This window comes from Mauremys reevesii, linkage group 26 (genome assembly GCF_016161935.1).
Source record: "Mauremys reevesii isolate NIE-2019 linkage group 26, ASM1616193v1, whole genome shotgun sequence".
Lineage (NCBI taxonomy): Eukaryota > Metazoa > Chordata > Testudines > Geoemydidae > Mauremys > Mauremys reevesii.
This window is the reverse complement of record NC_052648.1, coordinates 16,062,033-16,074,956: the sequence shown is the minus strand read 5'-3', so window position 1 is coordinate 16,074,956 and position 12,924 is coordinate 16,062,033. Positions and strand designations below refer to the sequence as shown.

The 12,924-nt window shown below is 49.9% G+C and overlaps 1 protein-coding gene across 1 annotated transcript in view; it reads right to left on the bottom strand.

The window, feature by feature from the left end:
- The window catches only part of LOC120391770 (excitatory amino acid transporter 1-like), a 125,342-nt gene extending 119,213 nt beyond the window's left edge, over positions 1 to 6,129 (bottom strand). Inside the window, exon 1 of the mRNA XM_039515844.1 lies at positions 6,023 to 6,129. The gene's annotated coding sequence lies outside the window, so the exon portion shown is untranslated. The remainder of the gene's footprint in view (positions 1 to 6,022) is intronic.
- Between the last annotated feature and the right edge of the window lie 6,795 nt (positions 6,130 to 12,924).

Genomic DNA, 12,924 nt, shown 5'->3' with positions numbered 1-12,924 from the left:
ACAGATGATAGAGGCCGGAAAGGGTAAGATGAGGATGGCAGAGGTGTCGTACCTGGGCCACAAGGTGGAATGCGCCTACCTAAAGCCAGAACCAGCCAAGGGTGAAGGTAACCAGAGATTGGCCCATTCCTCAAACCAAGAAACAGACCAAAGCCTCTAATGGGATGGCAGGGTACTGCTGAAGGTTTGTACCCCACTTTAGCTCCCATTACGAAGATTGGTAAGTTGGACAAACCAGACAAGGTGGTCTGGACCAAGCAGTGCCAGGGGAGCGTGCTGCACACTGAAGGAGGCTCTAACCCAGGGGCTGGTAAACCAGACTTGGACAAACCCTTTATGGTGTTCACCGAGGCCTCAGACACAGGGCTGGGTGCAGCGCTGATGCAGGCCAATGAGAAGGGAGAGAGACATTCCATTGTGTACCTGAGCAGGAAGCTGCTCCTCCAGGAGCAGAACTACACAGCCATGGAGAAGGAATGCCTGGTCCTGTGATGGGCTCTTAAAAAGCTGCAGCTGTATCTATTTGAGCAGCACTTTATGGTATACACTGACCACTCACCCTAATGTGGCTGCACCGGATTAAAGGGGCTAATGCCAAACCCCTAAGGTGGAGTCTGATCCACCAGGATTATATGGGGGTGGTCCATGTTAAGAGGAGCACAAATGTTATAGCTGATGCTTTGTCCCAGAGAGAGGGACCCAAACTTCCCCAGGTCACTGGCTGGAGTGACCGTGCTCAGTTCAGACTCGAAGGGGGGAGAGATGTGACAAAATTGAGGATTTTTGTAGTGTTTAACATGAATAGTGTGTGCGCGCCTCACTTTCCCTGTGTGCTGCATGTTTAACAAGGTGGTGGGAGAGGGGCTGTTGTTGCAGAGGACTAGGTGTGACCTCACCTAGCAGCTGGGATCCCCAGACAACGGCCTGGAGATGGGGAACCCTAACAACTGGTGACCCGGTAACTGAGAAGCCCACCCCAGCTTTGGCAGCCAGCTGGTTCTGGCCAGTGAGAGGAAAAAGGGCTGAGGAGAGAGGACCCTGGTGACCTGACCAACCAGTTCCAGCCAGTGGGAACAAAGGACAGAGGGCCCCAGTGACCTGTTTACCTGGGACAGAAGGCAAAGGACAGGGGAGGAGCTGTTGGGGAAGATCAGCTGGAAGGAGGGGGCTGCTGGACTGAGGGGAGAGAACAGCCAGGGCTCACCTGGATGCAGAAGAAACCTAGATGTACTGTGTTGAAGGATGCTAGGCCTGAGGGCCCGGAGAGCTTCCTGTGCTGTGTTCAGATGCTCAATAAACACTTCTGTTTTACACTGGCTGAGAGTCACTCCGGTCTAGAGAGCAGGGTTGCATTATTCCCCCTAAGAGTGGAGGCCCCGGGGGTCCAGAGTGAGTGGACTCCCTGAGGGGGCCCACGGCGAGAGACAGGAGTGCTGAGGGCTCAGACAGATGACATTCCAGGAGGCAGAGGGGCCTATGACTTAACCCCAAGAGTGGACCCCTGAGAAGGGCTGTCGCACTGAAGGGGTTTCCTCTCAAGGACTCTGGATAGCTGAGAGAGAGCACAAGTCCTATGAGTCCATGACCAGGGGGTGGGGGGGGGGCGCGCTCAGAAAGAAAAAGGTTGAGAACCCATGCTCTAGGCTGATAATGGGGGAGAAAGAGTGGGTGCATGCAGACTGGGAAGTGCAGCCTCCCACCCCCACCTCAACTCAGAGCCTGTGAACTCCACATGGATGGAGTTTCACAGGTAAGGGAGCATGGGTGGCAGCCATTCTCCATTGGACTGGGCAGATTTCCAGTGGGGCATCCCCTGGGCAATTAATGCTGCACGAAGCAATGCTAACTCCCTCCACAACCATGAGGAAGGAAGCACTGCACAGCCTCAGGGCTCCTAAGAGATGGGACTGGGGGAGCAACACTCAGATCAGGGCAGGGGAACACCACCCAGCAGTGAGCTCTCCCTGGATGAGCACCTTGGATGAAAGGCTGCAGTAAAACCCTGTGGGGGTTTTCTCCACTCTTGGGCTTTGGCACCAAAAGGAAATCAGGGGCCTAAGCATGGTGACAGGTTTCAGAGGGTGTTAGTCTGTATCAGCAAAAACAATGAGGAGTTCTTGTGGCACCTTAGAGACTAACAAATTTATTTGGGCAGAACCCTGAGCTCAGGTCTTGGCAGGTATGTAAAGGAGGAAGTGAATTTCAAACAGAGAATCTAACAATGTGCTTATATGTCCTGCAGCTCTGCTGACTCTAGAAATGTGCCAGGTGGTCTCAACTACCAGCCCACAGCTTCAGCAGGGCTTGGATAGTTAAGCTGGGCTCTCCTTCTCATTCATCTTCAGCAATCTTGCATCCGACGAAGTGGGTATTCACCCATGAAAGCTCATGCTGCAAAACGTCTGTTAGTCTATAAGGTGCCACAGGATTCTTTGCTGCTTTCATTTCTTTGCTACCTCACTGCCGGCTGATCTAATCCTTCTTTATAGCCTCCCTCTCTACATGCTGGTAGCACAGCTGGCACAGTAACCCCCACTGCACCCTGGCAGGATGCACAGTCAGTCAGGGTGGGATTTGGCCAGCACTTAGGCTATGTCTACAGTACAGCTTATGAGGGCATAATTTACATTGCTCAGGGTGTGAATAAACCATGCCACTGAGCAACATAAGTTACACTGACCTAAGCACTGGTGTGAGCGGTGCTATGTCTGTCGGAGAACTCTCTGGCAGAGGTGGCTTTATTAGACCAACGGGAGCGCTCTCTCCTGTCAGCATAGCGTGTCTTCATCAGAAGCACTGGAGCACTTCTAGTAAATACAAGCCCTTATGGTTCATCTAAACCTGAGATGAAGGTATAATTTCCAGCTCAGGTAGATGTACATGTCTCTGATCAAGCTAGAGAACTAAAAATAGCAGTGGGCTAGGCTAGCTGCCCAAGTACATATGTAGGGTCTTGGATGGGACTGCAGGCAAGCAACTAGCTGGAAATTACGCCTCCCATTGCAGGGTAGATGCACCTTTAGTTACTGATCATGAATCGAGAGCAGGCAAGAACCTAGCTTGACTGTCAGAGCCCAGGCTGAACCTGCAGCTCAAGAAAGCATCTTTTTATTTATAAATCAAGTAGCCATGGTTACTGAGACACAACAGACATGATGCCCACAACACCATTTTGCTCAGTAGAACTGCACATAATCCCAACTACGCATATAAAACGATGGAGTCCAAATTAGCTGTTACCACTCAAGGAAGATCTTGGAGTCACTGTGGATAGTTCTCTGAAAACATCCACTGAATGTGCAGCGGCAATCAAAAGAGCTAAAAGAATGTTAGGAATCATTAAGAAAGGGATAGATAATAAAACAGAAAATATCATATTGTCTCTAGATAAATCCATGGTACACCCACATCTTGAATACTGCATGCAGATGTGATTGCCCCATCTCAAAAAAGATATACAGGAATTGGAAAAGGTTCAGGAAAGGGCATCGAACAGCTTCTACATGAGGAGAGATTAATAAAACTGGGATTTTTCACCTTGGAAAAGAGACAACTAAGGGGGGGGAATATGACAGAAGTCTATAAAATCATGATTAGTGTGGAGAAAGTAAATAAGGCAGTGTTATTTACTCCTCCTCATAACACAAGAACTAGGGGTCACCCAATGAAATTAATAGGCAGCAGGTTTAAAACAAACAAAAGGAAGTATTTCTTCACACAACGCACAGTCAACCTGTGGAACTCTTTGCCAGAGGATGTTGTAAAGGCCAAGACTATAACAGGGTTCTAAAAAGAACTAGGTAAGTTCATGGGGGATAGGTCCATCAATGGCTATTAGCCAGGATGGGCAGGGATGGTGTCCCCCGCCTCTGTTTGCCAGAAGCTGGGAATGGGTGACAGGATGGATCACTTGATGATTCCCTGTTCTGTTCATTCCCTCTGAAGCACTTGGCATTGGCCACTGTTGGAGGACAGGATACTGGGCTAAATGGACCTTTGGTCTGACCCAATATGGACGTTCTTATGCACTTTGGGCCTGATGCTCCATTACCCTGCACCTTCAGGTGCGGATTTATCTAAACTGGACCTTTTCACCTAAGCAGAGCCCTAGAGTAAAGCAACTATTTGTAGCCTTGAACAAATGTGTGGGAGTATCCACACCACCATTCACAATTGTGCTTGCTACTGGCATTAATTGGCAATCCAGGAAGTTGAGGTAAAAAGGCTAGCATGGTCACACACTCATTTACTTCAGTGCAAAGTGGGAGGAAATGCTGCCATTCTGATTCAGCAGTGCTTTGTCACCATCCTGCACTCACTTTTTGCTGGTGTCAATGACAACCTGCAGAACATGGCAATGGGGAATCAGGTTCCTGAATTTTGTTAGTGATTTTACGGTGAATGCCCATGAATTCTAATTATTTGCAATAGGTAGGGAGAACTACTGGATAGAACACTGGACTGGGATTTAAGAGACCAGTGTTCTGCTCCTGGCTTTGGGCTACTGGATGACCTTGGCTGTTAGTTCACCAGTCTGTGCCTCAGTTTCCCCATTTGTACAAGGGGATAATACTGATCTCTTTTGCATAGCATTTTGAGGTCTACTGATGAAAAGCACTACAGAAGAGCTAGTGATTATGATTATTTCAGATTTTAACTGGATTTTATAAATTATTGTTTTAAAAGGCTCCAATTCACATGTAACAGTGACTAGTCAGAGCAGGGAGGAATTGCTTTTCCTTTTTGTGCTTTTTTATAATTAATAAAAGCCTGAAAAGTTATTAAAAACAAAAAAATGTACCTGCTTATTGTTTACATGAGGAATTCAGGTTTTGTCCACCCTGAAATTCTGCCTGGCTCTCCTGGAGAATGAGGGAATTGGCAATATGCAACTGAAATAACTACATCAGTGCAATACACATTGTTAGCAATCTGAGTGCAAACTTGTATGACTACACTTCTATATTGGATTAAGCACTCCTATTTTTATTTACCAAGAGCCTGTAAAAAACTGACAAAAGTTACATTGAAATGGGATCTGAAATAAGCCTGTCCACACAGACTTGCACCAAATTTCAGTTACAGGTTGTGCAATAAGCAGCCCCACTAAAAGTTGTGCAATTGAGAGGGAAGAAGTGAGTTTTTTTACCCACAAAAGCTTATGCCCAAATAAATCTGTTAGTCTTTAAGGTGCCACCGGAATTGAGAGGGAAGGGCGTTTTTGTCAGACACCTTGGTTTTGACTGGGTTTGTTAACACCTATTTAACTCCAGTGCCTACTAGGAAACTTTAGTTAAAAGAGTCAGTCAGCCCCCTCTGTTAGAATGTGAGCGCTCAGGACAAAAACGCTCTAGGCCCCCAAAGAGAACCTGTTTCCTCGAAAGCCTGGGATGAGCCCTACATTTCTGGTCCTCTGCACACACAGAGCTCCCTGTGACCAGCGGGGATCCCCACACACGGTCCCGCCCAGAACATTTCCTTACAAGAGGAGCTTTCTGGGGCTCCGCACGCCCTGAAGCCAGGTTTGCAGCTGTTAAAAGGTTTATTTTGGGCTGACGCCTCCAGCCACGGACTAGGTCGGGCACAGGTGCAGCCGCCGCTAGTTCATGGCATAGGGCGAGCATGTGTTAGCATTTGCCTGACCCGCCAAGCCCGAGGGCAGCCAGAGCCAGTAGCCCGAGGCTGGCTCCGCTGTGGGAGATAACGACCCCGAGCCGCAGCTGTGCAGAGCCGGGATCCAGCCTGCGAGGCGCAGCGCACCGCGCCCGGGCTGCAACTGAAGCACCGGGGGGCCGCGGGATTCAGTCCCCATCCCTCCCCCCGGCAGCACGACAGGCGGGTCAGACAGCGCCCAGCGTTTTGGCGGGAAGGGAGGCGCCGGGCCGGAGCTTGTTCCCGGCCTGCCCCTGCCCCCACCCTCCGGTCCCCGGGCCCCGCCCGCCATCTGCTCCACTCCAGCGGCCGCGGAGCTCTGGGGGCCCGGCGAACCAACCCCTCCCGGCCCAGCGGCCGCGGTACTTACAGAGCGCGGGCCCCGCCGGCCCAGGGGAAGCAGCGAGTGCGGAACCAGGCCCCCGCCCCGCGCTGCCATTGGCCAGGCCCCGCTGCCCGTAGGCTGTTAACCCTTGCGCGGCCGGGGGGCGTGGGCGCGAGGCTCCCGTCACGGCCAGGGGCTGAGGACTGCACACCCTGCCGCTGCTTCGCTTGTGAACCCTGCCCAGGGACCAACTGCACACACTCGTGCGCCACACGTTGCATTTCCTCACCCTCTCGGCCACCGACACCAAGTGACAGGGACTATTTACTGCCTGTGGAGGGCGAGGAGCCCCGGTGGGCCAGCCTCTCTTCCACCTTGGTCTCACTGCCCACTGGGGACATGGGTTGGTGGCTCCTTCACGGAGCGGTGAGCACGGGTGTGTATCTGGCATGGTTCACCCCCGTACCCAAGGCCTGCCCCTTCTGCAGTGTGAGGGAGAACCTGGCACACCTCGAATGCGCCAGGTTGCAGCCCCTATTCCGGCTCCTCCAGAACCTCTTGTTGAGGTTCTGGCTGCACTTTTCCCCACACCTGTTCATTTTTGCACACTCTATCCGTGGCCCCATGAAGTCGCGAGACCTCATCAACCTCCTCCTGGCTGTGGCCAAAACTACCATCTATAGCACCAGGAGGAGGATGTTGAGGGTCACTCCACTCCCACTATAAACCTGCCCCTGGAAATTTCCACCACTTGCATCCGAAGAAGTGGGTATTCACCCACGAAAGCTCATGCTGCAAAACGTCTGTTAGTCTATAAGGTGCCACAGGATTCTTTGCTGCTTCTACAGATCCAGACTAACACGGCTACCCCTCTGATACTTGACTCCACTCCCTGTTTTCTCATTAGTTGTCCCACGCAATCAGTTGGTTCCTGGGTCCAGTGGTCCCTCCCGCTAGGCTTGCGCCTGTCCACCTCCCGTGTTTCTAATAAGGCCAGCGGTGGCCAGGCTGAGGAGCAGAGTCTAGGAGCGGCAGAGCTCCACGCTCCTGGGTCAGGCGTGCCCTGCTGGTTCTGTCACCCTCTCGGCAGCTGGAAAGAGCCGTGTAGGGAGCAGGGCCGGCTTCAGACCCCAGCGAGCCAAGTGCGCACTTGGGGCGGCATTTTGCCAGCAGGCGGCTCCGGCGGACCTTCCGCAGTCATGTCTGCGGGAGGTCCACCAGAGCCGCGGGACCAGCGGACCTCCCGCAGGCATAACTGCGGAGGGTGCGCGGGTCCCGCGGCTCGGGTGGACCTCCCGCAGGCATAACTGCGGAGGGTTCGCGGGTCCCGCGGCTCGGGTGGACCTCCCGCAGGCATAACTGCAGAGGGTTCGCTGGTCCCGCGGCTCGGGTGGACCTCCCGCAGGCATGCCAGCGGAAGGTCCGCCAGAGCCGCCTGCCGCCCTCCCAGCGCACCCTCCACAGGCGCGCCTGCAAGAGGTCCCCCGGAGCCGAGGGACCGGCAGCGCGCCCCCTGCGGCATGCCGTCCTGCTTGGGGCGGCCAATTTACTAGAGCCACCCCTGGTAGGGAGACAAGGGTCTGTGGTTAGGAGGGGAACCAGGCCTGGCTGGAGAGACTCACCCTAGCGCAGGGGTCGGCAACCTTTCAGCAGCGGTGTGCACCTAGAGCAGTGGTCCCCAACCTTTTTCGTCTGGCACCTGCCAGATGAAGGACCGTGGTGGTGGACGAACATCCACCGAAATGCTGCTGAAATTTGGTGGCAGCATTTTGGCGACGACATCTCTGGATGACGCTGCTTGTTGGCAGCAAGCGGTGTCATCCAGAGGCGTCAGAGCTGAAATGCTGCCGAATTTTGGCAGCATTTTGGCAGATGCTTGTCCTCCAGCCAGTATGCGGGTGCACTGAGAGGCACCTCCGGACTCCATGGCGCCCGCGGGTGCCGCGTTGGGGACCCCTGAGCTAGAGAGCCTTCTGAAGCAAGGTGATCATTTTAATTTAAATGTACTTGAACTGTACGAAGAATTGAGTTGTTGCCACATGCAAAATCGATGATGGACATTGTACAGTTTATTCATACCAGCAAACTTGTTGATATCTATCCTAATGTGTACATTGCCACTCATATTCTACTGACAATTCCTGTAACAGTAGCATCAGGAGAACGGAGTTTCTCAAAACTAAAGCTCATTAAAAACTATCGCCGCTCTACAATGAGTCAGGAACACTTGACTGGTCTTGCTATTCTTGCAATTGAACAAGCCATCACTTTGTCTTTGTCATATGATGACATTATTACTGATTCTGCAGCCAAAAAAGCCAGAAAGATTGCTTTTAATTAAAAACAAATCCTTGTTTCAATACCTCTTCATAGAAATTTCCAATAAAATGTTGACAAATTAAAAAAAATATATTATTTGCATCATTCTGTCAAATCAGAATTTTTTCTATAGGGCTATTTCTTTAGTGCTAGTCCATCAGCATTACAGTGAGCTTCATTAAGTTAAATTGGCTTTAATAACATGCATGTGGCAAGTTTTCCAATACTGTAAGCTTATGTTTGTGTTGCTAGGAGCAAGACAGGCACAGGGGTTAGGGTGACCAGATGTCCCGATTTTATAGAGACAGTCCCCCACCGCCTGTCCCGATTTTTCACACTTGCTGTCTGGTCACCCTAACAGGGGCACCAGTTTAATAAGCCTGCCTAGGGCACCATAAACCCTAAGGACGGCCCTGTTTGGAGCATGCCCAGTCTTGCCAGGGAGGCAGGACTTCCTCTGTCAATACCATGGGGTTAATTCTGTCTGGGCTAGTGCAGGGTAAGCAGACCCTGTCACACCATGGAACTTCAGCCAGCAATTCCAGCAGTGGAGGGAATTATTCTCCCCTGTTATGTAAATGACACTATCAAAACCAGTAACTGGTGGTGGAACATGAGCAGATCTCTTAGAAAGAGAAATCCAGTTTTGATTTAAAGACTGTAAGTGAGAATGAATTTATCACTTCTTGCTAAGCAGATTGAGATCATTGATAAAGATATTGAATAGCTTTGGGCCCATAACAGATTCCCGTGTGGGACCCCACTAGAAATACCTAATTATGCTTCCCTATTTATGATTACTTTTTAAGAGCTATCAGTTATCCTGTTTTTAATCCTTTTAATATGCACCATGTTGATTTTCTATAGTGCTAGTTTTTTTAATGAAAATGTCATGCAGTACTAAGTCAAATGCTTTACAAGAAACCTAAGTTTATTATTATTTTATCAACCACACTTGTAATCTTGGCAAAGAATGATAATACATTCATTTGAGAAGATATGTTTCCATGAACAAATTGATTGGTATTAATCAGTAGTGTAGCCAAGGATAAATGTGGATAAAGCAGTTTACCCACTTTTCATTTGGGGAATATGGAATTTGCTTTAGGTTCCTTTACCCACTTTTTTTAAGCACATCACCACCGGTATTATTTATAATACCAACCTTTAGTCTTTATTGATAGAATATTCTATCCATCTTTCCATGATTTTGCCCAGAATCAATGTGAGGCTAATCACTGGAGTCATCCTATTTATCTTTTAAAAATATTGGTACAACATTGTTTTTTCCTAGTCCTCTGGAACTTTCCCTAGCCCTCTGGAACTATTAAAAGATATTAATGATCCTCATCAACTCTTTTAAAACTCTTGAGTTCAAGTTATCCAGAGCGGTTGATTTAAAATTAATTAATTAACTCAACTATGAGAGACTTTTTGCCTTCAGATGCACATGTAGTTCCTAACTAGGGACAACACTTCACTAAAATTCCAAGTCTGACCAGCACTCAACTTTGGGGGTTCAAAATGTGGCTCCAATTCTAAGTGTTATGGCTTAGCTCCATCTCTACATCTGATTAACACTAATTAAAATCACAGGGGAATTTAGGAAAGAAGAGACCAATCCAAATTGGTATCTGGCCAGCATACCCAGAGCTAACAATTCCTACTCTTGTGAAAAGTGCCCTAAGATTTTGGCTAATAGTAAATGATCAGACCCTCAGATTTATATCTGGTTGGGAAGGTGGTGCTTCCAGCAGCAAAGCACCGTGCAGCATTGTGCTGGGGTATTGAGTTCAGTACTTACTCACACCCTAATGAACCACCTGTAGGCCTTGCTTCAGCCCTATGCATGGCTAAACATATGAATCAAAGTAAGCTGTAGACCAAAGTAGGCGTAGCTAGAATAGTAGCACTAACCATCTAACCATGTGAATACATTCCTAAGTGGCTAGTACAGGAACACATAGACCCCTTGTAAGAGAAGGATGGAATGACAGGATAATGGTAAATTTTCAGAATGGAGAGGGGTAACTAGTGGTGTTCCCCAAGGGTCAGTCCTAAATGAGCTGGAGAAAGGGGTAAAATGTGAGGTGGCAAAGTTTGCAGATGATACTAAACTGCTCAAGATAGTTAAGACCAAAGCAGACTGTGAAGAACTTCAAAAAGATTTCACAAAATTGGGCAACAAAATGGCAAATAGAACAGGAGTACTTGTGGCACCTTAGAGACTAACAAATTTATTTCAGCATAAGCTTTTGTGGGCTACAGCTCACTTCTTCGGATGCATAGAATGGAACACACAGACAGGAGATATTTATACATACAGAGAACATGAAAAGGTGGAAGTACGCATATCAACTGGAAGAGTCCAATCAATTGAGATGAGCTATCATCTGCAGGAGAAAAAAAACCTTTGAAGTGATAATAAATGACCCATAGAAGGTGTGAGGAGAACTTAACATAGGGAAATAGATTCAATTAGTGTAATGACTCAACCATTCCCAGTCTCTGTTTAAACCTAAGTTAATTGTATCTAATTTGCATATTAATTTGAGTTCAGCAGTCTCTCTTTGGAGTCTGTTTTTGAAGTTTTTTTGTTGCAAAATTGCCAAATGAAATTTAATATGGATAAATGTAAAGTAATGCACATTGGAAAAAATAACCCCAACTATACATACAATCTGATGGGAACTAATTTAGCTACAACTAATTAGGAAAGAGATCTTGTAGTCATCGTGGATAGTTCTCTGAAGACGTTCAGTGTGCAGCAGCAGTCAAAAAGGCAAACAATGTTAGGAATCATTAAAAAAGGGATAGAGAATAAGACGGAGAATATCTTACTGCCCTTATATAAATCAATGGTACGCCCACATCTTGAATACTGCGTATAGATGTGGTCTCCTCATCTCAAAAAAGATATACTGGCATTAGAAAAGGTTCAGAGAAGGGAAAATAAAATGATTAGGGGTTTGGAACAGGTCCCATATGAGGAGAGATTAAAGAGGCTAGGACTTCTCAGCTTGGAAAAGAGGAGACTAAGGGGGGATATGATAGAGGTATATAAAATCATGAGTGGTGTGGAGAAAGTGAATAAGGAAAAGTTATTTACTTGTTCCCATAATATAAGAACTAGGGGTCACCAAATGAAATTAAGGGGCAGCAGGTTTAAAACAAATAAAAGGAAGTTCTTCTCCACACAGTGCACAGTCAACCTGTGGAACTCCTTGCCTGAGGAGGTTGTGAAGGCTAGGACTATAACTGGGTTTAAAAGAGAACTGGATAACTTCATGGAGGTTAAGTCCATTAATGGCTATTAGCCAGGCTGGGTAAGGAATGGTGTCCCTAGCCTCTGTTTGTCAGAGGGTGGAGATGGATGGCAGGAGAGAGATCACTTGATCATTACCTGTTAGGTTCACTCCCTCTGGGGCACCTGGCATTGGCCACTGTCAGTAGACAGGATACTGGTCTGGATGGACCTTTGGTCTGACCCAATATGGCCATTCTTATGTTCTTATGCTAATGAATGAGGAGGTTATTTGAACTAGCAGGTACAAGGTGAAAGAATGGTAACTAATATCTGCAATGTAGTGTGTAACTTATTACCTGGGCTGGTGCAAGGATATTTTGCGCCCTAGGCGAAACTTCCATCTTGCGCCCCCACCCCCTCCGGCCCGGGGATCCAGGGCCATCCCTAGCTATTTTGGTGCCCTATGCAGCCCCCCCATGGGAGGGCTGTGTGGGGCCCCAGGCCTCCACAGAGGAGAGGAGGGGCTGGCCCCAGGCCTCTGCAGGGTAGCTGTGTGGGGCCCTGCCTCAGACCTCTGTGGGCGGGGGGGGGGGGGGGTGACCCAAGACCGCTGGGGGGATGTGGGGCGGGGGACAGGCCACTTCCCGCAGGAAGTGGAGTGACCCGGCCACAGCCTGCTCCACTCCCCTGGCTCCCAGCTGTGCTGCCGTCAAGTGCAGGGAGGAGGTTTCCCCCCTCCCCGCAAGCCTGGGAGCCAGGAGAGCAGAGCAGGCTGTGGCCGGGTCACTCCACTTCCCGCAGGAAGTAGCCATCCCCCTCCATCCCCCACAGAGGCCTGGGGCCAGCCCTCCACCCGCTCCTCCCTGCAGAGGCCTGGGGCCCCAGCCTGCTCTGCTCCCCTGGCTCCCAGGCTTGGGGGGAAGAGGGAGGGGAGAACCACCCCCCAGCACTCGCTGGCGGCGCAGCTGGGAGCCAGGGGAGCGGAGTAGGCTGGGGCCAGGTCACTCCACTTACCATGCAGTGAGTGCAGGGTTGGGCCTGGCTGCAGTCTTCAGGGGAGTGGGGGCGGGCTTGGGGCAGAGCAGGGGGTGGGAAGAGGCGGGGTGGGGTGGAGCAGGGGCAGGGGCATGGGGAAGAGCCGGGGAGCCCCCCCTGCAGCAACTCCCAGCCCTACGGCCCCCCCAAGGCAGCTTCCCACCCCACCTCCGCCCGGGAAGCCCCCCCTGAGGCAGCTTCCCACCCCAGCTAACCTCCGCTCCGCCTTCTTCCCTGAGCACGCCGGTGCTGCTCCATTTCTCCCGCCTCCCAGGCTTGCCCCACCAAACAGCTGATTGGCGCAGCAAGCCTGGGAGGGGAGGAGAATTAGAGCGGGAGCGGCATG